The sequence below is a fragment of the Triturus cristatus genome, chromosome 3_2 (assembly GCF_964204655.1).
Source record: "Triturus cristatus chromosome 3_2, aTriCri1.1, whole genome shotgun sequence".
In the NCBI taxonomy this organism is placed as follows: Eukaryota; Metazoa; Chordata; class Amphibia; order Caudata; family Salamandridae; genus Triturus; species Triturus cristatus.
The window spans coordinates 656,644,351-656,669,491 of NC_140584.1; the positions used below are offsets into that span (position 1 = coordinate 656,644,351).

At 46.6% G+C, this 25,141-nt stretch overlaps 1 protein-coding gene across 6 annotated transcripts in view; it reads right to left on the reverse strand.

The window, feature by feature from the left end:
* The window catches only part of MAP2 (microtubule associated protein 2), a 1,132,493-nt gene that overhangs the window by 887,061 nt on the left and 220,291 nt on the right, over positions 1-25,141 (reverse strand). Inside the window, exon 5 of one of the 6 annotated variants that reach the window (XM_085648600.1) lies at positions 7,133-7,232. The exons of the other annotated variants lie outside the window; for them this stretch is intronic. The gene's annotated coding sequence lies outside the window, so the exon portion shown is untranslated. The remainder of the gene's footprint in view (positions 1-7,132; positions 7,233-25,141) is intronic. 6 annotated transcript variants of the gene reach the window in all.

A 25,141-nucleotide genomic window follows, 5' to 3' on the forward strand; every position in this document is an offset into this window, starting at 1 on the left:
TTCCCCACTCTATCTCCTCCCTCCCTCCCCGACCCACCCAACTCCTTCTTCTTCCGCCTCATTGTCTCCCCTGCTTCCGCTTCCATTTTCTCTCCTCTCCGGTCCTTCCAATGCCTCCCTCCATCACTAAACCTTCTGCTCCCGCCGGAAGGGCCCGGTGAGTGACTATCCAGGGATCAGTGCTTCATAAACGCCTGCAACTGAAGCCACCATTTCACAGCCCTCTCGGCAGCGCAGCACCAACGAGATGGTGGCAGCGTGAGGAGGGTGCTTACTGTATGTGACACGCTATTTTATTCTGTTAATTTTTCTCGAAATTAAAAAAGAGATGAATGGGTCATTACCTAAAAGAAACTGCGAAACCCCGTAAAAGAAAAATCACTAAATATGGTTTAATCTGCAATTCTATTTAGTAGACGATAGCGCGAGCTGTTATAAAACAGAGCTAACGCGAGGAGGGCGATTAATGCGTTCGTTTAAACGTGATCGTCTTCGTCACTGTGCTCGTCCGTTTTCCCACAAGCAAGCACGTTATGAGATATTGTGGTTTCTATGGCAACTCGATATTAAACGCCGGGGACGAATCGTACTCTCTCCTGTGCTGTAACTTTCGTTCTCAATTTCTGCCTAAAGCATCCTTTTGCGGAGCTTGATTTGTTATTGCTCTTGTCTCCTTCCCTATTTCCGACCCTCTTTTTTTTATGTTTTTCTTTTTTTAATTAAATGCTTGGGTTTTTGAAAATAACTGCCAACATTGCTGACAGCTGAAATGCTGCAGATTCAATGACATGTCAGGCGAGCCACACGTCTTGCTGGCACTCCTAGCGTCCAAACAGGCAATGTTTCTGATTTCTGAATAGTCCACTCAGTCGATTCAAATGTCCCAAAGATGTGTTATTTCACTCTCCTTTCTAGAGACCGCAGCGAGCAGATTGGTGCGCTGGTCGGCGGCCCCTGCTCACTTGCCTCCCCCACAAACATTGAGCACGGCTTCCCTTTTTACAATGTAACGATGCTCAAATGTGAGCAACAATCCCCTCCGAGTACAGAATGTGGCATTCTCATAGCAAATACAACAAAACACACCTGAAATTCAGGAAGTAAAGACCTAGCGCTCCCCAAACTAATGATGGAGTCAGGGACGTTATAAGGACTTCAGGAGCCCTGAACCAAAATTACTTTGGGGCCCCTGTTCAGAGCAGCTTTTATTTTATGATTCACTCTGAGCTCTTTCATGCCCTCTTTGGCCAGGTCACTGACACTGCACAGACACTCTAGTCCAAATTCTAAATGTGTTTACATCAAAAATTCAGGGACAGTGATGTGTGTTTTAACCCTTTCGCTGCGGCGGGAATTCCGCTGCAGCGCTGGGGGGTGCGGGGGGGGGCAGCGCGGTGGTGCTGTGCTCATGACGGAGCCGCTCCGTCATGAGCCACGGTTGAGCTGTGCTCATGACGGAACGGTTCCGTCATGACTCCGCCCATTTGCGTTGTCCTCCCGCACAGGCGGGGAAACAGCGCCGCGTAGGCGGAGCGGCCGCCAACGGCCGTGACATGACGGAACCGTTCCGTCATGAGCACACGGCAACCGTGGCTCATGACGGAGCGGCTCCGTCATGAGCGGGGAAGGGGTTAAATATTATAATACAACAACGACTCACTAATATTATTGCAAATAATCTCTGTGGCCCATTTTTCATATGTGAGGGACTGTTTTGATCTGAGAGAAACTTCGTCTATAGATGTTGGATGGTGCTGAAAAATATAAATATTTATCTGCAAAATGCCTCTTTTAGACCCCCACACATCACCCAAATTCAAAATGAATTAAAGGAAAAAATTATTTAAGACTTATTCAAGGTCATCTGGGCAAGTCTCGGCAGAACAGAGATGGCTGTATCAGGGGGCCACCTGAAATGCTGGGACCCCGGGCCAGGGCCCACTTTGCCCATGGCTTAAAACGTCTCTAGAGCCAACTGACCAGCAAACATTATTTTGCCCACAAAAAAAAAGTATTGCCAACAAATGATTGGGCACAAAATCCACTCAAGAATTTGAACCTTCCCCCCTCTCAAGGATGGCGGGCACAGTCACATGCACAACTATTTCCCTCTCTCAACACGAGACCTGAATCCCAAAACTCGTCATGCACGACGCCATAACACTTCTCACACAACCCACACTATCAAACAAACACAACACATTAATACAAAACGCATGATTATCATCCTTCACTCCTCTGCACCAGTCCTCAACAAGAATAACAACAAATATCAGGATAAAACCACCACTCTGGTTGTCACGCACAACACCAAAACACACCCAACTTGGGCCACACAGTAAATCCGCATCCCGTTGCATTAGAAAAGCTATTCCATGGTCACAGCGCTTTGTTGAAACATCCGCAGAAACTATTTTACCCACTATGGCATTCAAAGGGTTACTTCACATATTTCTAATTTAACAGAACTCTGTTTTTCTACATTGCTATATTTAAAGATATTTTGCTACATTTAAGGAAACGTCTCTACATTTAAAGAGCCTTGCGTCACACTGGAAGTCACACTGACGGTTCTTTGGGGAGGACCTGAAGCTAGGTCTTCATCAGGACTGTTGAGCAAACCTCAAACCTTGACCATAATTTAGCATCCTCCTCATTTATTTCAATAGTTGTTGTCCCCTGACTTGGTGTAAAACCATTTTGGGGGCTACGGGAGGTCACATCTTATGAAACATATGAGCTACAGACTCCTGGTTTTTACTGAAGGTCATCATGTACCCTGTCTGTAAGTGTGCGTTAAAGATGCATTGCTTGGAAAAGCCCTACTTCGGAACAGGCATTGACCTTTATTGTTTGTGACAGTTTTGTGTTAGACTGTTTATGGTATCACTTTCCTTGAGCTAGGCCTTGGCTGCTCGGCCTGAGATACAGGTGGAGATTCAAGGAAATTCTGGGGCATATTTACTAGCTCCTATTGACACAGGAACAGCACTTTAATGACATTCATGTGGCGTTATGGGCTTCCCCTTATTTACAAGGTGGCGTTAAGCCACTTATCGTGGCTTAATGCTGCCTTGTTAATAAGTCCCCCTTCACGCTACACTTATGAAAGGGGTCAGAAATGGGTGCTGCGGTGGGCGTTCTGCCGTAACACCCATTGATTTTGATGCTGCCCTCCATTTACAATGATGGAATAAATCGGAGGCAGCACCAAAGACCAGGGAAACCCTGGTCTTAACATGGCGAAAGAAAGAGGAATGCTTAATTTCTCATCGTTCTTGCTTTTTCTGTGTGCTGCATTGTGCAGCACATATAGAAATAGCAAAATGACATGAATGATTTTTTATGTGCAGGAAGGTATCTGTTCCAGCACATAAACAATCATTAAAAAAATAACGATTTGCAACTTCTATGTGTGTTGCATGATGCAGCACACATAGAAGTTACAAATCGCTATTTGTGATTGTTTATGTGCAGAAAGGGACACCTTTCTGTACATAAACAATCATTCACTCACTGCACTATGGTGCAAGGGTGCTGGCGTTGGAGCTGGACAGCTTAATTTAGCGCCGGCGCTAGGGAAAACGCAGGGATGTGCCATTTCTTTGTAAATACGGTGCATCCTTGCGTATTTGGAATGGCAGAGCCTGGCATTAGCATTTTGTGCCTAACGCCATGCTACGCCATTCAATGTAAATATGCCCCTCAGTACTTAATTTGTGAAAGAATGAGTGCTGGTGCCCAGAACTCTGCTCAGAACCTGGCAGTCGGTGTAATTATACATTGGCGCACCGCATACTAAGGCTTCTTTAATCAATTACCAGACACTCCCTGCCCATTTATGTCACTCTCACAGGTTCGTGCTTTGTCCAATGACAGTGTTAGAAATGGGGGTCTCTAGCTGGCAGAGGTAGGTATCTTTGTCCAAGTAGGGACCCTTCTTTCTAGTCAGGGTAAGGAGGATACACTTCTAAAATAACCCCTGTTCACCCCCTTGGTAGCTTGGCACGATCAGACAGGCTTATCTCAGAGGCAGTTTGTAAAGCATTTGTGAACACATACAGTAATACAGTGAAAACACTACAAACGGACACCACACTAGTTCAGAAAAATAAGTAATCTTTATCTAAAGCAAAATAAGACCAAAACGGCAAAAATCCACAATACAGAACTAAAAATATGGTTCTTAAAAGGGAGAAACAGTTTTGTTCCAAGAAAATGTTGGATGCAAAACTTTTACACAAAGTACCTTGGATGCGTCGAAAATGCAAGCAAAAAGGGTCGCAGGGAAGGTGATGCGTCATTTCCTTACACTCAGGGAAGGTGATGCTTCGATTCCTTGCTCTGGGGGAGGTAATGCGTTGGTTCCTTACTGCTGCGCAGGGGAGGTGATGCGACGGTTCTTTACAGAAAAGGAGGTGATGCGTTGGTTTCTTACTGCGTGGGAAGGTGATGCATCGGTTTCTTACTGCGTCCCCCAACGATGCAAAAGACTTGGCACTTCAATGCAATGCGTGATGATACGATGCATGAAGAACCGGGATGCGCTGCGATGACCAGCCAGGACCCCTCAATGGGTTCGTTCTTCCACAGCAGGGCATGCATCAGAATCTGTGCACTGATCTCAGACATCAGAGATCAGTGCACAGGATTCATCACACGGCAGACACTTCAGCTGCGAGCAGGCGCTGCGTCAATTCTTTGGCGGCGGCAATGCATCGGAAAATTCTTCTTGCACTGCTGCAATGCATCAGGAACAGGCAAGACAGAAGCAACCACTGCAGGCCAACCCACAGCACAAGGGCAGTACTCTTCCTCCAGCTTTTCCGGTCCTTCTTCCTGGTAGGTTCCTCAGTTCAGCAGTGATCTAAAGTTCAGGGGTCTGGGCCCCACTCCTTATAGCACAAATTCCTTAGATCTCTGGTGTCAAAGAAACTCCTTGCTCAGCCAAAACCAGTTCTGTCCTCTCTGGTGCAGCTGCCCAGGAGGAGGTGGAGACAGCATTGTCCAAGGTACACAAGGCTCATTCAGGTGTAAAAGAAATCTCCTCCCCCTACCCTAAATGCAGCCCAGGTCTATTCAGCCCAGTCCAGACTCATCCAGGAAAGGCAGGACACACATTATCATCCAGGAAAGGCAGGACACACATCAACCCTCCCCCCCCACCGGTGGCCGTCTGAGAGAATGCATATCCCCAGCCCCTGTCATTTAAAAGCCAGACAGTCAATCCAGAAACCAGCAGAGGCACACAGGATGGCTAAGCAAGAAAAAACCCACTTTCTAAAACTGGTATTTTCAAACAGACAATATAAAAATCATCTTTACTAAAAGATGCATTTTTATATTCTGAGTTAAAGTATACTAAACTCCATCTTTCTATCTTGTCCCAATGGGAAGCTATATTTATAAGATGTTATAAATATAATCCCATTCTATCCTATGGGACAGATAGCCATTCAATAGTGAAAAACAAAATTGGCAGTATTTTACTATCAGGATATGAAACACATCAGGGCATGTCCTACCTTTTACATACACTGCACCCTGCCCACAGGGGTCCCTTGGGCCTTCCTTAGGGGTGACTGACATGTAAGAAAAGGGAAGGTTAGGGCCTGGCAAGTGGGTGCACTTGCCAAGTCGACATTGCAGTACTAGACTACACACAGGCTCTGCAATGCAATTTAACAAACATTTTAAATTTTACAGGCTTATTCTGTGGGTGGCACAATCAGTGCTGCAGCCCACTAGCATCATTTGATTTACAGGCCCTAGACACACACAGTGCATTGTACTAGGGTCTGACTGGTAAATCAAATATGACAATCATGGAATCACTAATCCATAACAACAATTTGAAAAAGGGGGCACTTGCACTTTGGCACTGAACAGCAGTGGCAAAGTGTCCAAAGCATCTAGATTAGCAAAACGGAGTCCAACACGCATCAAAAACACAGGAGGCAAAAGCAAAAAATGCAGGGGAGACCCACGCCCATGGTGCCAGGTCTAACAATTACCATACGTAAGGCCAACCCCTGCCACTTACTTTTAATATTTTGAGTTTCATAAAATCTGTCAAGGTCAAAACACTTGATGGGATTGTAAAAAGAAGCAGCATTTCCCATTTATCTCTCATGCGCATCCTTGTTCTCCACTACATAAAAAAATCTCCAAAGGGTATTACACCAACCGTGGTATGAAACTAGAACTTTATCCTTGGGGTGACCCAAATGTAAGAAGAGGTAAGGTTAGGTCCTGGCAAGTGGGTGCACTTGCCAGGTCAACATGGCAGTACCGAACTGCGCACAGACACTGTGGTGCCAGGTCTGAGTAACATTTACAGACTGCTCATGTGGGTGGCACAATCAGTGCTGCAGGCCCACTAGCAGCATTTGATTTACAGTCCCTGGGCACACACAGTGCACTGTACTAGGGACTTATCAATAAATCAAATGTGCCAATCGTGGAATCACCAATCCATAAATACAATTTACAGGGAGAGCATAGGCACTTTAGCACTGATCAGCAGTGGTAAAGTCATAAACACAACAAAAACAGGAGGCCAAAAAGCAAAAGGTCTGGGGGAAAACCTGCTGAAAAGAACAGGTCTACCACACAGGTTTGCCATCTCTCTTACTCTTGGGTGATGAGAAAAAAATAAATGCTGGTTCCCAAAAATAAGTGCCAGTGCTCCTCACCTGCAACAACTGGCTCAAATTAAGCACCTAGGAAAGCTAAAGTCTTGTTTAACAATTGTAGTCAAGTATTCAGAGTAATGGGCCAGTAAGGAGATTGTGCAATTTTACATTTGCAGCTGCTTCATGCTCCCCCCAACAAACAGGATGTGGCGAAAAAGGGTGACGTGGGTCGTTTCAGGTTTTTGGAGCTTTCTTGATTTGCTTCTCCATAAGCTAACCCTCTTCCTTCAGATCTCTACTACATTGAGGAAAATCCCCAGACACTGGGTTAGGACAAATCTTACATTTTGCAATTTTTATATGGAAAGTAATTCTGTCATCCCAATAAAAATCTGAATCAATTACACCTGAGTCAGACGACCATAATTTTAGAAACGAAGAGACATGTTCCAAACGTTTGTGAATGGACGTAAAGTCACGACAGTGGATGTTCATACCATTTGCATAGTCTTCTCCCTTCAAAGTTCTTTGGGAACACCCACTCTTACAGTATTGGGCCCAACCTATGACATCTTGTAGATTTTTCAGGGTGTGACACTGCAACACATAAAAATCATATATCATAACTGTGACAATTAGGCTGTGGTCTTCCAGCAGTTGTTATTTTTTCCATATGCAATAATTACTTATCTGTGAAAAATGTTTTCTTTTGTAAGCCTTGCATAACAAAACCAAAGCACTAATTCACAAAAATGCCTTAAGTCTACACACATCAGCATGGGGGACTTTTCACAATTCACAAAACTTTCCAAGGCATGTCTGGAAAGCTGCACACGTTTTTGTAATGTTTTATTAATTTGATTTTACAGTCTTGGCATGAACAGCTTTATCCGTCGGTTGACCAGACCATTGTTTCCAATAAAGTCTATTTGGTCGCATCGCAAGCAGGAGCGGCTTCTCTGCTATGGCGGAGGAGCGCCGCTCCCTGCCAGCACCCTCCAAAACATAAAAATAAAACAATAATAAAACAGATTTGAAACCCATTTTATTACCATTTATTTTCCTTGTGCTGAGGCTTGGGGACAAGCCACATCGACGTCAGACACTTAGGGGAGTGGTAGGTGCACTGCTTTCACTGCGCATGTGGGTTTGGCCGACTGTCTCAGGCTGGCCAAACTTACATGAACAGTGAACCTCACTCCAACCCCAGCTGCATTGCTGGGGTTGGAGGGAGCAGACACAGGCTCCCAGTCTGTCCTGGAGCGCAAATCATCTGCACTCAAGCCAAACCCGGAGCTGCTCTCATACATGAGAGCAGCTTCAGAATTGGCCGCAGAGCAGGCTGGGAGCCTGTGGCTTTCTACAATGAAGTGGAGAGGAGCAGAAGAGCGCGATGCGATGGTGGAGGGCAGCAGGTAAGTTCTTTTTTATTTTTTACATTTGTCTCCCTCGTCCCCCTTTCCACCCACCCTGACCCCTCAGCTCCGCCACTTTTCCCTGACACGAGCAGCTCCTGATCGCAAGTCAAACAATAGTCACATCGTAGGGTAAGCACACCATATGCAGCATCCCCCAAGGCTCAGCCCTAAGTCCTACCCTCTTAACATCTACATGATACCACTCGCAGATATTGTCCGATTACACAACATTAACATCATCTGACGACACGCAGCTAGTCCTCTCGCTCTGAGTGGACCCTACTTCGACGAAGACCAATTTCCACAACTGTATGAAGAACGTCTTAGCCTGGATGAAGGACAACTGCTTCAAGCTCAACACGGAAAAAATGGAAGTTCTGATCTTTAGCAGACATGCCACGCTCTGGAATGGCTTCTGGTGGCCATCAGAGCTCGGCCCCACCCACACGCCAATAGACCAAGCCTGTAAAATAGACATCATCCTCGACAGTGACCTCTCCATGAAACATTAGCTTAACGCCTCCTCCTCAGCCTGCTTCCACATGCTGCGCAAAGTTTTCAAGTGGCTCCCCATAGGCACCAGATAGACAGTGATACAGGTCCTCATCACCTGCCGACTCGACTACGGCAAAGCACTTTATGCAGACACCACCACCAAACTCATGTAAAGACTCCAAACAATCCAGAACGCACCTGCCAGACTCATCCTCTACCTACCCAAGAGAACCCACATCACCCAGCACCTGAAGGACGTTCACTGGCTCCCAGTCCAGAAGAGAAGCCTTTTCAAGTTCCTGACCCATGCCTACAAAGCCCTCCACAACCAAGGACCTGCCTACATGAACCACTGCCTGCCTTTTCACCAACCTCCCAGGAACCTCCACTCCACACACCTTGCCTTCGCATAGACATCTTGAATACACTGCTGCCGCTATGGAGGACGCTTCTTCTCCCATCTTGTCACCAAAGCCTGGAAGACCTCCCCCTCCTCCACCTCCGCACTGCATGCTCGCTCACCGACTTCAGGAAGGGACTCAAGCCCGGGCTCTTCGACTGATACCTGCAGCAAGGGCCTGAATACCCGCTAGAGTGACATGGTGCGCTCTATACATACGACTTGATTGGTTGATTGAGTGAGCTCTGGGTCAGACCCATAATCTTGATTAGAAGGCTTTGTTTTCTGTATCATTTGTCTTGTATTGTCTTGATGGCTTTCTTCCCTGTTCTTGAGTTTGTCCCGCCCAGAAGCAGTTAGGTTTCACAGTTTTCTAATTGGTTGACTTGTGCCTTTCCTCCTTCCATTTCTGATGTTGCTTGCATTTGGTGAATTACTTTTTTCTTTCCCTTAAGATACTCTCAGGAGTGCATGTGTTTTCTTGCTTTTGATCCCTTGTGCTGCTTCCCTCTTCACTTTGCCCTTGTCCTCTCCCTCTCTATGTCTGTCACCCTTTTCACCCAACTCATCTCTTGCTTCCCCAAAACCCTCCCCATTCTGCTTATTTTTTTAACAATCCTACCCATACGACTCCTCTTTTGTTCCCCACCGCTCCACATTGGCATCCCCTACAGACACCTTTTTTATTTAATGTATCTTCTTTTAAACTATTTCCACTCGCCGCACATTCAAAGGGTGTTCATCTTTAAAAAAAAATGTGCATTTCAAGATGGCCGTCTACAACTGTCTATGTGCACACCACATGCAGAATTGTTACCAAAAATGGGTTTTGTGTCATTTTAACAAACACAATCAAAGATGGCCACCATGGATGTGTGAGCATCCATAATGATGATCTTTAAATGGGTTTTTTACAGTATTACAAATGGCTTCAAAAATGTCCTCCGTGTATGTTCGCTCATCTACTGTGGTAATTTTTTAATGGATTTATAATGTTTAACAAACCGACTCAAAGATGGTTTCCACTGATTCTCGCACAATCACAAGAGTTACCTGACTAATTATTGTCAACAGTATATTGTTAACAAAAAGACATTATCTGACGACTTTGAAATCGTGTCTTATCTCAGCCCAATGGAGTATTTATCACTTACCTAATAATATTGGCTGTTTGGTTATATCCTTTCACCTCCACTCGAGTTGCTTGCATGGAGTTGCAAGAGGGACTATACTATAACTATAGCCCTCCATGTCTGCCTATTCCTGTTGTCTCCCTCCCGCTTGTCTCACTCTCTTGTGGCAATTAGGGCTGGGTGTAACTGGCGTAACTCTCTCAAAAGTAGTTACTCTTAATGACCACCCAATTACATGTACTTATACGTAATTACGTGAGAAGCAAAATCCAGCATCTAGTGGTAATTTCTTAGTACAAAATGCAGCTTTGAATCCAAAATGGGCCTGACGATTTATTTTGCGCTATGAAAATAGCACTAAATGCATCAGAACTCGAACAGCATTGGTCAGCAAACGCTCGCTCTCTTCTTCTTTATTGTTCCTGTGCTCCTATAGAAGGATTTTCGGTCCAAATTACTCTTAATTACTCAAGCTGGCATAATCGCATGATTTCACATCTCAAGAGCAATGTTTAATTACTGAAATCACTCCAATTATTTCGGCGTGATTTAAATTTCGCCCAGAGCTATTGGAGATGCTGTAGGCATTAGCACATTAAACCCAAAACTATTGGCTTTGCAATTGTTTTTTTTTTGTATGCTTCTCAAACTTTGCACTTCATATTAAAAAAAATACTGTAAAATGCAATGCAAAGTTAGTATTCACTCTTCCACGTTTGCAGGACCCACATGCCCATATGTTGATATTCCGAGTTTAATGATGTAGGAGCTTTGGGTTTCCTAAAACCGTGCTAGAAGACTAGGAAAGGAATCTAAAACCATCCCCACTCTCTTGGTGCTCGATGCACTGAGTTCCCTTTGTGATTTATATGCAGACACACCGTGAGATTCTGGCCGGGCTGTGCAGGAAAGGCATTATGTCACCCGTCGCCTCCACGGTTCACTCTCCCAGCTCCGCATGGTCGATGCCTTCCGGGTTACACCAGCATTATTCATTCTCTCCCGAGTTCCTGGTCTAATCTCACTATCCATTCCTCACCGCCGGCGCCCCGTACTCGCGGGGATCTGTGCCTGAGTCTTGAGTGACTGGGCCAGAGTATGTTTTAGTGCCGTCCTTTTCCCGCCAATGTTCGCCCAGCTCATTTTAGGCCTACTGATTAATGGGCCTCGCCAGGGTCAGAACTTGCCCTGGACTGGGTGAAACTACGCCACACGTTTTGGTTCGGCGAACGAAGAAACTTTTGGGAAAGTAAATTACTCAAACTTCCGTGAAAAACTAGATTTGCATATCCTCAGGTCACGTGATAAAACATTACCGTTAGACAAACTTCTTTCGATAAAAATAAAAGTTTGAACACATTCATTAAGTGTGAAATACATGAATTATTCTGCACATTTGCAGACCGTATTGACGGAGTGGACTGCTCTAACACGACTGACTCTGCCCTGGCCCACGAGCCTCAAGAATGTCTGGACTCTCCCTGAGCCCCTCTACCACTGGTAGGGTACCGCTTGCTGTCCTTCGCCGGTTCTTGCTGATTGTGCCTCATCCCGATCTCTGATACAAAAGTAAGAGCCGATTGCTGAGCAGCTTCTTTTTCTTCCATACCGCTGTAGTTCGCTAAACGAACTGAGAAAAAAGCTTTATTCACGCTCCATTTAATTTAATAAGCATAGGCAAAGCCAGTAGGGTTCGCCTTTGCACATGGATGCATGCAGACAAGACAGAGTACATGCATAGATAGATCACACAAACACCCAAACACACTGGCAACCGTGCACAGAGACCAACGGATCTAGTGGCCACTGTGCACACACAGCAAAATACTTCGAAACACACAAACCATCCGAAAACAAGCATTTGCATATCCAATAGGTCTCCCCTTTGCGACCTTATAAGTGTTTAGCCAGAGCTATTGGCTTTTCAAATGGTTTTAAGCCATGTTGTAGAGCATTGAGGCTGCTGCGCAGCATGTTGAAAAGTTACAGTAAACCAGTGTTACAAGCATCTGTGTTACCTTATATGTAACAATATAGGAGTGATGAGAGTTCCCTAGTTTGGACCAGGTTTGGACCAGGGGCTCCGGATGTTCCTTCCTGCTGCCGCTGCTTGTGCCCGGATTATGTAGGGGAGTGAGGGGCGAGGGGACGTCCGTTCTGGAGCTGCACGGTAGTGCAAGGGGCTGCGTTGCTGGCCCGCTTGCAGGAGATGCCGGCTCTTCCTGCTCTGCCTATATCGGGTGGAGGTTGCCACGCGAGCCTGACCTCAGTGGGGATTCTGAGGGGCAGATGTGAACATTGATGTCGCCCATTTTGTTTTTGTTTTGCTATGATGCTGTTGTTTAGCATCCATGTAAAGTGACAGAGGACTACGTCAAAAATCGGGCACGAACTTCGCTGTGTTTCGTGACTTGTCATGAACAGCCCCAGGAGATCTAGGACCCAAATCTCTGCCTGCCACAGCGCTGCGGCCAGCTGTGCGTCTCTTCAAGCATCGCCGGCGCAGACTATGGAACCTCGAGGCTGTCATTAATTTAATGCTCTGAGTTTGGGTCACAAGGACCTTCGCGACACTGGTTCTACCACGCCCAAGAAGAAGAAAGGAGTTTTGGTTTTGTGCACCTCCCCCTCTGAGTAACTACATTGGCCAACAAAGGCCCAGAGTCTGATAACCAATAAACTGACACAGCCGCAACATTGAGAACCACAAGGAGGCACATATACAGCTCCAGGGCTACGCGGCCCCAGTAAAACAGGCATTTTACTTTGTACCTACCCTAGATGAAGGAGAAATCGAGGACTCAAATGCGCAATTAACTTCTCCTCCCATCGATTAATTTAGAACCAGATCTCTCAGTCGTTAACTATGCACCCGCTAAACCCAACCAGGAACTCTAAACTTGTGCGTTACGGACCCAACTCATGGTCCATTCACTACCCAGATAATCTGACCAGTATTGCTAAAAAGAACTTCAAGCACAGTACTTTAAAACAGCACCTGGAAAGACTTATAGTAGACAACTACCACATCGCGACCAACGGCAAGACGAAAACTAACTTCATCTTTTAGACTCATCGCCCGACAAAGTGGAAAAACACCTTCTTTCTTCATTTTCAAGTCACCAACTCAGTAAATATTCCCTATAGCGAAAAAATCTCCACAATCATCTCCCCTACCTTTAAAGGGGAAGTCACAATTTCCATCTACAGAACAGGAAACATTCTCATACAGGCCACTGACTCGCACCTCACCACTTTTGATCGTCACTTCCCAAAATTACTCTCCTCATTAACTCAAAAAAACCATCAAACCCAATCTCCCCTATGCCCCTCATTCCTGACAAAAAACACAGAACCGATCCAATCTCCCCTCCCTGACGACCCACTCTACAACTCATGGACATCCACCATCACACACTACAATTTCACTACCCCCATCATCACACTCCGCCGTCAAACACCCACTTTAATGGCATCAACTGATCCCAACAGGACCATAAAACTCACAGTTAATAAACACAGCAAGGCTGATCTCGAGCTAGGCAGCTCGGACACAAACTACATTCTTTCCGTGACTGAACTCGCTACGGGCACTCCCCTCTTGACCCCAGAGATCCGACTCTACACTCTCAAACTATCCCCAACTCCAATACTGACCCTATTCCACCTGCCCAAACCATCTCCATGTCCATCACCGATAATTCCGTAGTCACTTATCTCCCTCAAAACACCGCACACTCTCTTTTCTCTGTCCCACGACCACATGTACAAACCGTCTCCACTTCTAATCTCACTGCCAAACCCCTTGACACTGACTTCCTCTTAACCATTTCTCACTCTCCCCCCTTGGACCCAAGACTCACAACACCTCCTCCTAACCTCATGACTGGAAGCATCAATGACTCGACTCCTAGCCCCACTCCTAATCCCAATGATACCGCTCAACCCCATAAACCAATACTCTCTCCTTCCAAAGGCCCTAGTCATACACTACCCCCGCCGAAAGCAAGAAGCTCTTTTAGCTCAATTACCCAGCAACTGACCCGAATGGAGCAGAAAATAGACTCCCTAGCTGCTGATATCCTACACCTACAACAATACCTGCTCAACCGGATTAAGCCACCGTGCTCACACAGACCGGGTAGCTACGCACCTTCTCCCCCCACACAGCCTCTTCCATCGACCTAGCCGAGCTTGCCGCTCCATCTCAGTACTGGAAGCAGATAAGATCAACAACTCTTACCTCGCATTGAGCCAGACTACGTCTCCTTTCGCTATACCAGTTATAATTGGCACAAACAGAATCCCTAGAACTGTCCACTCATCCAGACCTCCTGCTCAATACACTTCTATCCACACAGCACACACCAACATTGAGGCTCCCCGTCCTCTATCCTGCATGCTCCTCAACTGTAGATCAGCAGTACAACAGGCCACAGACATTGCTGAAGTTTTACCCGCTGAAGAAATAGACATCACATTCCTCACAGAATCCTGGCTCAATGACCACTCTACCCCCATTCTAGACATACTCACCCCACCAGGTTACAACATCATCAGACACGACAAACCGATCAAAACTGGTGGCGGTCTAGCCATCATTCACAAAGTAGGAATACAGCTTACCACATTAAAATCTACAGAATACCTGACTCTTGAGTACCTGGGAGTTGAACTTACAGTCAAAGGTACCACGCCCATCAAATTTAGCACCTTCTACCATCCTCCTGGGGAGCGTGCCCTCTTCGCCGAAGAAGTAACTGACCAAATAACTTGTTTCTCCCTAACTGACACAAAAGACGTGTTCCTGGGTGACTTCAATATCCACTGGAACAACCCAGAAGACACCACAGTCCAGAACCTCTCCAACCTGCTTGAAATAACCAACCTCAAACAACTCTGCAATGAACCGACACACATCAAAGGAGCAACTCTGGATGCGATCATCCCCAAAAATAAGCTGGTCCCTCTGAGATCGATTTCTCCCATTGACTGGTCTGACCACCACCTTATACTGTTTATTATTGACTCGCATGTCAGATACCAACCAATACGATCTGACAAACCTAAGCACTGGACCAGGAACATCAAAGAAGTCCCTATAACCGAACTTGAATCCAGGATTCATGCCCATCTACTGCTCCAGCCTTCCACTATGATGGCTGATGACCTCACAGCTCACTTTAAGTCAACAATGACGGAGGTGTTAGATCAAGTAGCGCCACTCAAACTCAAACAGCTGAGACCAATCAAATCAATATCTTGGTTCAATGTGGATCTTAATAACGAAAGACGACAACTCAGACAGTCGGAAAGGACTTGGAGACTAAACCCAGCGACATTACACCTAGCGCAACTTAGATCTGCGCGGTTGGCATATAAATAACAAATTTTTAGAGAAAAGGCATCTTTCTTCCTCAGCCAACTAGACCAGGTGAAGAATTGACCTAGAGAACTCTTCAACATTGTTAAAAGTCAAACAAAAGGCACATCAAACATGAAATAAAAGCCACCAAGGATCGATGCGTAAATTGCCAGCTTCTTTACAGATAAAGTCACAAAAATTGAACAATCCTTCATCCAAACCTCAAATCCTCCGTCCCTCAAAACAGACCCCCCTTTAAGCACCCTTGACCAAACAGAACAAAATCATACCAAGGACAACCAGGTCCGCTTCCAACTGAAAAATGATGCTTATTGGTCAGACTACGAACTCATGTCGGAAAACGAGGTCTTCAATATAATTGCAAGCTTACAGCCTACTATGGACCCCCTACCATCCACAATAGTAAAAAAACTCAACCACATCATTGCCCCTTTCTGGACAAAAATCATAAACTCTTCTCTCACATCAGGCTGTGTCCCAAATTCCCTTCAACTAGGACCAATCACACCCATACTCAAGAAACCAGGGGCCGACCCTAACGATCTCAACAACCTCAAACCTATCTCCAACCTCCCGTTTCTAGCTAAAACATTGGAGAAGTACGTTCTCCAACAACTTAACAAACACATTGATGATTTCAACCTCCTCAACACCCTTCAATCGGGATTCAGGAAAGGTTGTAGCACCGAAACAGCTATTCTCAATATTTCTGACGATATCCACAGAGCCTTAGATGAAGGTGGAGCTTGTCTCCTCATCCTTATTGACCTATCAGCGCCATTCAACACAATAAATCATCCAGCTCTCCTTGAGACCTCGAAGAGGCGCTCTGGTATTAATGGCATAGCACTAAAATGGTTTACTTCCTTCCGTCAGCACCGTTCTCAACAAATTAAAATCAACTCCTGTCTCTCTAGACCAACACGAGTCACACTTGTGGTCCCACAAGGCACGATCCTCTTACCATCCCTCTTCAATCTCTTCATGGAACCCCTTACAATCATTCTGAACAAGCAGGAGTTAAGTACCACCTATATGCAGATGACACACAAATCTACTACAAAATCAAATCACCAAGCGACATCCAACACCTCAATGTCACACTAACCAAGATCGAAACTTGGTTTAACGCAAACCACTTAAAGCTGAACCCGGACAAAACGTAATTAACCTGTTGACCGCGGCACAAATTCCACCGCAGTGCTGGCGATTGAATCAGTGGGCGTGGTTTGGACGGCCCCCGGCCGTCCTCCGCGCACGCCCACCGTCACGTGGGATGGTTGGGGGCCGTCTGCAGCACCGAAGGGGTTAATACTGTTCTCCCTGAAAAGTAACCACCGACCAATCCAAGACTGGCTCAAGAATCTTGATGCCCTAAACTGCTCCCTCGTTCTATCCGCCTCGTTTAAGTCACTAGGCATTAACCTGGACAAAAACTTATCAATGAAGGACCACATCAAAAGCTGCAAAAGGTGCGCTCTACTCACTGAAACACCTCAAGAAAATTAAACCTTTAATTCCCCAAGATGATCTCAAAACAATAGTACAATCCCTAGTCCTCTCTAAACTGGACTATGGGAACGCCATTCTAACAAGGACACAAAAAGCTCACCTAGCCCCACTAAGGCAGCTCGACTCATAACTGGTGTAACACATCACAGTAACCCTCAACTCCCTCAACTGGCTTCCCATGGATGGTAGATGTATTTACAAACTGGCCTGCATCACACACAAAACCCTTCACTCACCATCCCCCAACTACCTTAACAGCAAAGTGGTTAAAGCAGGAAAATCCAGAACTCTGAGAAGCTCCAACTCACTTCTTCTCATCCCTCCGAAATTGAAAAGGAAAGCCAGTCAGTGCTGATCCTTTTCTGGTAGCGTTCCCAGGCTGTGGAACACACTCCATAGAGACCTCAGATGCAACCCCTCCTTCTCCTGCTTCAAAAGGGACCTGAAACTCCATCTCCTCAACAAATGCTTTACCGACGAAGTCAACTAACCTAGACTTCAATAACCTAGTTGAATCCCCTCTCACTTGATCATCAAGGATAGGTGGTTACTTGACTATGTCCAACCACCTGCGTTTTTCTACCTCCCCTCACTGTATGCCTAATTATTATGTTTTGCTTATATCTTTTTTGCTTCCTTAGGTTCCTGCTATGTAATGCTATTTTTCTCTCGTGTGTGTATGTAAAGCGCTCTGATACCCACGGGTCAAGCTAGCGCTATATAAAACTTAAAAAATAAAATAAAAATAACCAAGAAGACATTACATACAAATGAATGACCCTAGTTTTGTGTCCTTATAACTTCTTCCTGCCTGTTCTAATGCTTGTTTGTTATGGCTTTTATTTTGTTAATGTGGGGGCGGGGCATAAAAAACGGGAGGGTGGATGTTGGGAAAGAGTACCTGAATTACAACACGAGCAGCGGATAGACACTAGGGAAGAATCAACAGATGCCAGTTTCCGAGGACAGACTGAGGAGGTGCTGAGTGATGCTGAGTTGGTGCTGTGGTGGTGTTGAGTAATGCTGTGTTGGTGCTGACCGATGTTGTGGTGGTGCTGAGCTGGTGGTACTGCGTTGGTGCTCATGGGGTGCTGAGCTGGTTTTCAGGTGGTGTTGAGCTGGTGTTCAGGTGGTGCTGAGTTTGTGCTGTGCTGAGGTGACACTGAGTTGATGGTGAGGCAGGGCTTCGCTGATGCTGAAGTGGTGCTGAGTTGCTGTTGAGGTGGGGCTGCATTGGTGCTGAGGTGGGGCTGTACTGGTGGTGCACTGATGCAGTGGTGGTGCTGTGCTGATGCTGAGATGGTGCTGTGCTGATGTTGAGGTGGTGCTGGGCTTGTGCTGAGGTGGTGCTGCTCTAGTTCTGAGATCCTGCTGCGCTGATGCAGAGTTGGTGCTTCACTGGTGGTGCACTGATGAGGTGGTGCTGTACTGATGCTGAGGTTGTGTTATGGTGGTACTCAAGTGGTGTTGTGCTGAAACTGAGGTGGTGCTGAGTGATGCTTTAGTGGTGCAAAACGATGCCCTGGTGGTCCTGAGTGATGCTGAGGTGGTAGTGCTGTGCTGGTGCTCAGGTGATGCGGAGTGATGCTGAGTTGGTGCTGTGCTCAGGTGATGCTGCGCTGATGCTGAGGTGGTGCTCGGTTCCCACTTAGGCTGGGGTGCGCTGGTGGTGGTGCACTGATGCAGAGGTGGTGATGTGCTGATTCTGAGATGTTGCTGTGCTGATGTTGAGGTGGTGCACTGGTGCTGAGGTGGTGCTGCGCTGAAGTAGTGCTGTGTTGGTGATGAGCTGCTGCTGAGGTGGGACTGAACTGGTGCTGAGGTGGGGCTGTGCTTGTAGTGGTGCACTGATGTGGCGGTGGTGCTGTGCTGATGTTGAGACAGTGCTGATGTTAAGCTGGTACTGAGGTGGTGCTGCACTAGTGCTGATGTGGTACTGAGCTGATGCTGAGATGGTGCTGCACTGGTGGTGCTGCACTGATGAAGAGGTGGTGCTGTACTGATATTGAGGTGGTGCTGTGCTGAGGTGGTGCTGTGCTGATGCTGAGGTGGAGCTGCGTTGGTGCTGAGTTGCTGCTGAGGTGGGGCTGAGCTGGTACTGAGGTGGGGCTGCACTGGTGATGGTGCACTGATGCAGAGGTGGTGCTTTGCTAATGCTGAGATGGTGCTGTGCGGATGTTGAGGAGGTGCTGCGCTGGTGCTGAGGTGGTGCTAAGTGATGCTGAGGTGGGGCTGAGTGATGCAGAGGTGGTGTTGATTCATCCTGAGGTGGTGGTGCTGCGCTGGTGCTCAGGTGATGCTGAGCTGGTGCTTAGGTGGTGCTGAGTAATGCTGAGCTAGTGCTGTGCTGATGCTGAAGTTGTGCTGCGTTGGTGCTGATTTGCAGTTGAGATGAGGTTACGCTAGTGCTGAGGTAGTGCTGCGCTGGTGCACTGATGCAGAGGTGGTGCTGTGCTGATGCTGAGGTGGTGCTGTGGTAAGAATGTGCTGCGCTAATGTTGAGGTGGTGCTGGGCTGGTGCTGAGATGGTGCTGAGTGATGCTTATGGTGGTGCTCAGGTGATGCTGTGCTGGTGCTCAGGTGGTGCTGAGTGATGCTGATTTGGCGCTGCAGTGGTGCTGAGGGGATGCTGCACTTGTGCTCAAGTGATGCTGCACTAATACTTAAGTGGTGCTGCATTGGTGCTGAGGTGCTGCTGCACTGGTGCTGAGTTTGTGTTGCACTAACGCTGTGGTGAGGCTGCGCTGTGGTGGTGCACTGATGCAGAGGTGGTGATGCTGCACTGATGCTAGATTAGTGCTGCACTGGTGCAGAGGTGGTACTGTCCTGGTGCTGAGGTGGTGCACTGGTGCTGAGGTGGTGCTGCTCTGGGGCTGATGTGATGCTGTGCTCAGGCTGAGCACTGCTGAGGTGGTGCTGTGCTGGTGTTGTGATGGTGCTCATGTGCTGTTGAGTAATGCTCAGGTGGTGTTGTGGTGGTGTTCCTGAAGTGGTGCTGAGTGATGCTGAGGTGGTGCTGTGTGGTGCTGAGGTGGTGCTGTGCTGATGTTGAGACAGTGCTGATGTTAAGCTGGTACTGAGGTGGTGCTGCACTAGTGCTGATGTGGTACTGAGCTGATGCTGAGATGGTGCTGCACTGGTGGTGCTGCACTGATGAAGAGGTGGTGCTGTACTGATATTGAGGTGGTGCTGTGCTGAGGTGGTGCTGTGCTGATGCTGAGGTGGAGCTGCGTTGGTGCTGAGTTGCTGCTGAGGTGGGGCTGAGCTGGTACTGAGGTGGGGCTGCACTGGTGATGGTGCACTGATGCAGAGGTGGTGCTTTGCTAATGCTGAGATGGTGCTGTGCGGATGTTGAGGAGGTGCTGCGCTGGTGCTGAGGTGGTGCTAAGTGATGCTGAGGTGGGGCTGAGTGATGCAGAGGTGGTGTTGATTCATCCTGAGGTGGTGGTGCTGCGCTGGTGCTCAGGTGATGCTGAGCTGGTGCTTAGGTGGTGCTGAGTAATGCTGAGCTAGTGCTGTGCTGATGCTGAAGTTGTGCTGCGTTGGTGCTGATTTGCAGTTGAGATGAGGTTACGCTAGTGCTGAGGTAGTGCTGCGCTGGTGCACTGATGCAGAGGTGGTGCTGTGCTGATGCTGAGGTGGTGCTGTGGTAAGAATGTGCTGCGCTAATGTTGAGGTGGTGCTGGGCTGGTGCTGAGATGGTGCTGAGTGATGCTTATGGTGGTGCTCAGGTGATGCTGTGCTGGTGCTCAGGTGGTGCTGAGTGATGCTGATTTGGCGCTGCAGTGGTGCTGAGGGGATGCTGCACTTGTGCTCAAGTGATGCTGCACTAATACTTAAGTGGTGCTGCATTGGTGCTGAGGTGCTGCTGCACTGGTGCTGAGTTTGTGTTGCACTAATGCTGTGGTGAGGCTGCGCTGTGGTGGTGCACTGATGCAGAGGTGGTGATGCTGCACTGATGCTAGATTAGTGCTGCACTGGTGCAGAGGTGGTACTGTCCTGGTGCTGAGGTGGTGCACTGGTGCTGAGGTGGTGCTGCTCTGGGGCTGATGTGATGCTGTGCTCAGGCTGAGCACTGCTGAGGTGGTGCTGTGCTGGTGTTGTGATGGTGCTCATGTGCTGTTGAGTGATGCTCAGGTGGTGTTGTGGTGGTGTTCCTGAAGTGGTGCTGAGTGATGCTGAGGTGGTGCTGTGTGGTGCTGAGGTGGTGCTTGAGGATATATTGTTAAGTGACCTCACATTACATGCCACGTTTGGGGAGCACAAGGAGGCATCCCTGGATATTGGTTTTATTTCACCAACAATTGAAACCTAAAAGAAAACATCAAACTTAAAGCTGCTTCAATTTTCATAAAACTGAGCAATAACAGCATGTTTCCCTCCTTAATCGTATCCAAATAATCAAGCTGTCAAAAGCACAATGTAAATAGGTTGATCCTACTGTCAGGCGTCTTCTTAAACTACACCTCCAATAAGTAAGTATATTATTTAACGTTCGGACATTTGAGCTAATGAAACCAAAAATGTTATAGGATGAAGAACAACATCGCCAGCTAAAAATGTGCTTGTGAAACCAAAGACAGTAGAAAACAAGATAAGGACATGATTTGCAGCAATCAGCTGAGCGTGCTCGGAAAGTCAAAACAAGCCCAGGCAAAAGAAAAAGTAGTGTGCAAAAACGAACTGATATGGTAGATAGTGAAGTGATCTATGTAACAGGCCAAGTCTCCAGAGCGTGACCAAACAGCACAAGGAGGCACAAATATAAACTTTTAACCAACTAAAACAAAGGAATTTCGAAACGCACATGAAGGAAAGAATCAAAATGGATGGGCATGCTAAAAGCCCATAAAGAAGATACAACATGTTCCAAGAGACAGTGCATGTGCTGCCTATGTAAGATCTAAAAAGACACCTATGCAGGTAGACTGACACAGACCCATCCTTGAACATAGACACAGAAACATACAGGTGCCTATTCACATAGATCAACATACAAACAGAAATACAGAAGACAACTTGGACAAAAAGAGAAAAAGGGTTAATAGTTTTCATGTATGTGGAGCCAGGCATCCTTGTAGGGGGAGAATTAGCAACATAATTTGATGATTATATTAAGTAAAAAATTGCATAATTCAAAGGCTTTGATATATTAGAATACAGAGCAGATCACTACACAGGGCACTCAGAGGCATCATCCAAAGACGTAGGCACACTTAAAAGGCTACAAACATGATAGTATTGTATATGTTGAAGCAGTCATTACATTTGCATAACATGCAATGCTTAATTTGAACTGATGGTTCACGTGGGGGGCGATGGCACTCGTTTTTAGGTTCTAGCACTTCTTTTTCAGCATCAGAATTTACTAGAGTAAGGGAGGGAAAAAGACACAAAACAGAAAGACGGAGGAAGAAAAAGACAAAAATTATGTCACAACGGGCAAAAGTAGGAACCTGCAAGTGTGAGCTACAGAGGAGGAAGGGGTGCATCATAGTGGATTACGGAGGCATGAGATGGATAAGGACTTAGTAGTCTTTGCATTAGGAACACCGGTATTTAATTGCAGTGGTTGCAGGCCCTGAACAGAGCCCTGTGCACCTGCACTTTTTCTTTCACAGTTAAGCACTGATACCATGATGTTGACTGGTGCCATGTTCAAGATGAAGTCTAATGAAATTATGAAATGGAGATAGTACAGTAAATCTCAAGGCACCAATCAGTGCAGAAACTAAACCAGAGAGGTTCAAAAAAGGGAGGAGATGTAATGTATTTGAAGGAGAAGGGCTTTCAGTATAGATGCAAAGATAATCTTCTAAGTGATGGTATGTAGCTTTGGAGGAAAGGAGTTCCATATTCTAGTTACACTTCCTGAGAAGAATTGATCCATGAGTGGTTCTTTTTTAAAAATTGGAGCTTCTAGCAGCAGTGCTTCAGCATTTTGTGATGGTCTAGTGCCCACAAATGGCTTAACTTTGTCAGCCAGGTAACATGTAGCAGATGTGTGCCGGGCCTTATAAGGGATTTTCTGGCCATGGTGTTGATTTGTGATTTTATGTTGTGTCTTTTATCTAGGATAACTGCCAGGGATTTGACACTGTCAACAATGGTGTATTTGCTGTTTAGAATGTTGAATGTGTCCATCCAGGTATATACCAGAAGCAATGATTTTGATGAGGAAATGAGGAGGAATTTAGCTTTGAACGGTTCAGTGTGAAATGGTGTGAAGTCATCCAGTCTTAAACTATGCTTATAGTGTTGGCAATGTGCACAATGTCATTTAGAGAAGAGACCTTTATGTACAGTTGGATGTCATCAGCATATTGATGATACATGATCCCAGATTTTCTCAGTAAGATTCCCAGAAGCTCAATTTAAGGTTGAATAAGGTTAGTGCAAAGATATGTGTCTCAACTTGCTCCCTACGTTCTCGTGTCCACCACCATGGGGCTGAAATGTAGGACTCTCCAGTGGTCTAATAAGCTTCCAGACCCTCCCCTTCAGGTACATGCTGACTTCCAGCCATTTGGACTCTACTAGAAAATGACCAATCATTCCCATTTCTTGCCGGGTTTTGTGGAAGCCAGCCTGCTCATGCCTGAAACTCCATTACCTAGAATTCCCTGCTTACTGCATCGTCTCTACCCCTGCAGGCCAAGGATGGGTGGAGGAATTCAGCTCATATGTGGCTGGCTGCAGCTAGCCTGCTCACACCTGATGCATGTGAGTACTGTGAGCTCTTTTAAGCCCCAGCTGCCTTCAGTCCAGTGTTGGTCATTGTAGTTGTGTACCGGTGGGACCAACCCTTGTTTCCTGAGGTTCTGATATCATTGTTTCCAGTGTTTCCTGAGCTTTAGTTATTCCTTGTTCCTGAGCTGGTTCTGTTTTCCTCGTTCTGATTTAGCACTGCCTGCAGTGCTACATTGACTATTGAGCCTTAGCATTCCTTGTTTCTGAGCTGCAGAAGTTTCCCTTGTTCCTGAACTAGCACTGCCTACAGTGCTACCTTGCCTCCTAAGCCTTAGCATTCCTTGTTCCTGAGCTGCAGCAGTTTCCCTTGTTCCTGAACTAGCAGTGCCTACAGTGCTACCTTGACTCCTAAGCCTTAACATTCCTTGTTCCTGAGCTGCATCAGTTTCCCTTGTTCCTGAACTAGCACTGCCTACAGTGCAACCTTGCCTCCTGAGCCTTAGCATTCCTTGTTCCTGAGCTGCAGCAGTTTCCCTTGTTCCTGAACTAGCACTGCCTACAGTGCTACCTTGCCTCCTAAGCCTTAACATTCCTTGTTCCTGAGCTGCAGCAGTTTCCCTTGTTCCTGAACTAGCAGTGCCTACAGTGCTACCTTGCCTCCTAAGCCTTAACATTCCTTGTTCCTGAGCTGCAGCAGTTTCCCTTGTTCCTGAACTAGCACTGCCTACAGTGCTACCTTGCCTCCTAAGCCTTAACATTCCTTGTTCCTGAGCTGCAGCAGTTTCCCTTGTTCCTGAACTAGCAGTGCCTACAGTGCTACCTTGACTCCTAAGCCTTAACATTCCTTGTTCCTGAGCTGCATCAGTTTCCCTTGTTCCTGAACTAGCACTGCCTACAGTGCAACCTTGCCTCCTGAGCCTTAGCATTCCTTGTTCCTGAGCTGCAGCAGTTTCCCTTGTTCCTGAACTAGCACTGCCTACAGTGCTACCTTGCCTCCTAAGCCTTAACATTCCTTGTTCCTGAGCTGCAGCAGTTTCCCTTGTTCCTGAACTAGCAGTGCCTACAGTGCTACCTTGCCTCCTAAGCCTTAACATTCCTTGTTCCTGAGCTGCAGCAGTTTCCCTTGTTCCTGAACTAGCACTGCCTACAGTGCTACCTTGCCTCCTAAGCCTTAACATTCCTTGTTCCTGAGCTGCAGCAGTTTCCCTTGTTCCTGAACTAGCAGTGCCTACAGTGCTACCTTGACTCCTGCGCTTTTGCTCAATTCTAGTTCCAGCTTCAGCGCTGCCTTCAGTGCTACTTTGTTTTCTTGGTTCCTGAACCAGCACTATTCTAGTGTACCCTTGTAGCCCCCCCTTGTGTATATCCCTTTCCAGTCCCTGATTTTCTTCCCATTTTCTTGGTTCCAGTTCCTAGTTTACTGTCTTTCTATTCCTGCTGTCTTGCTTCTATTACCTTGTTACTTGCTTTCT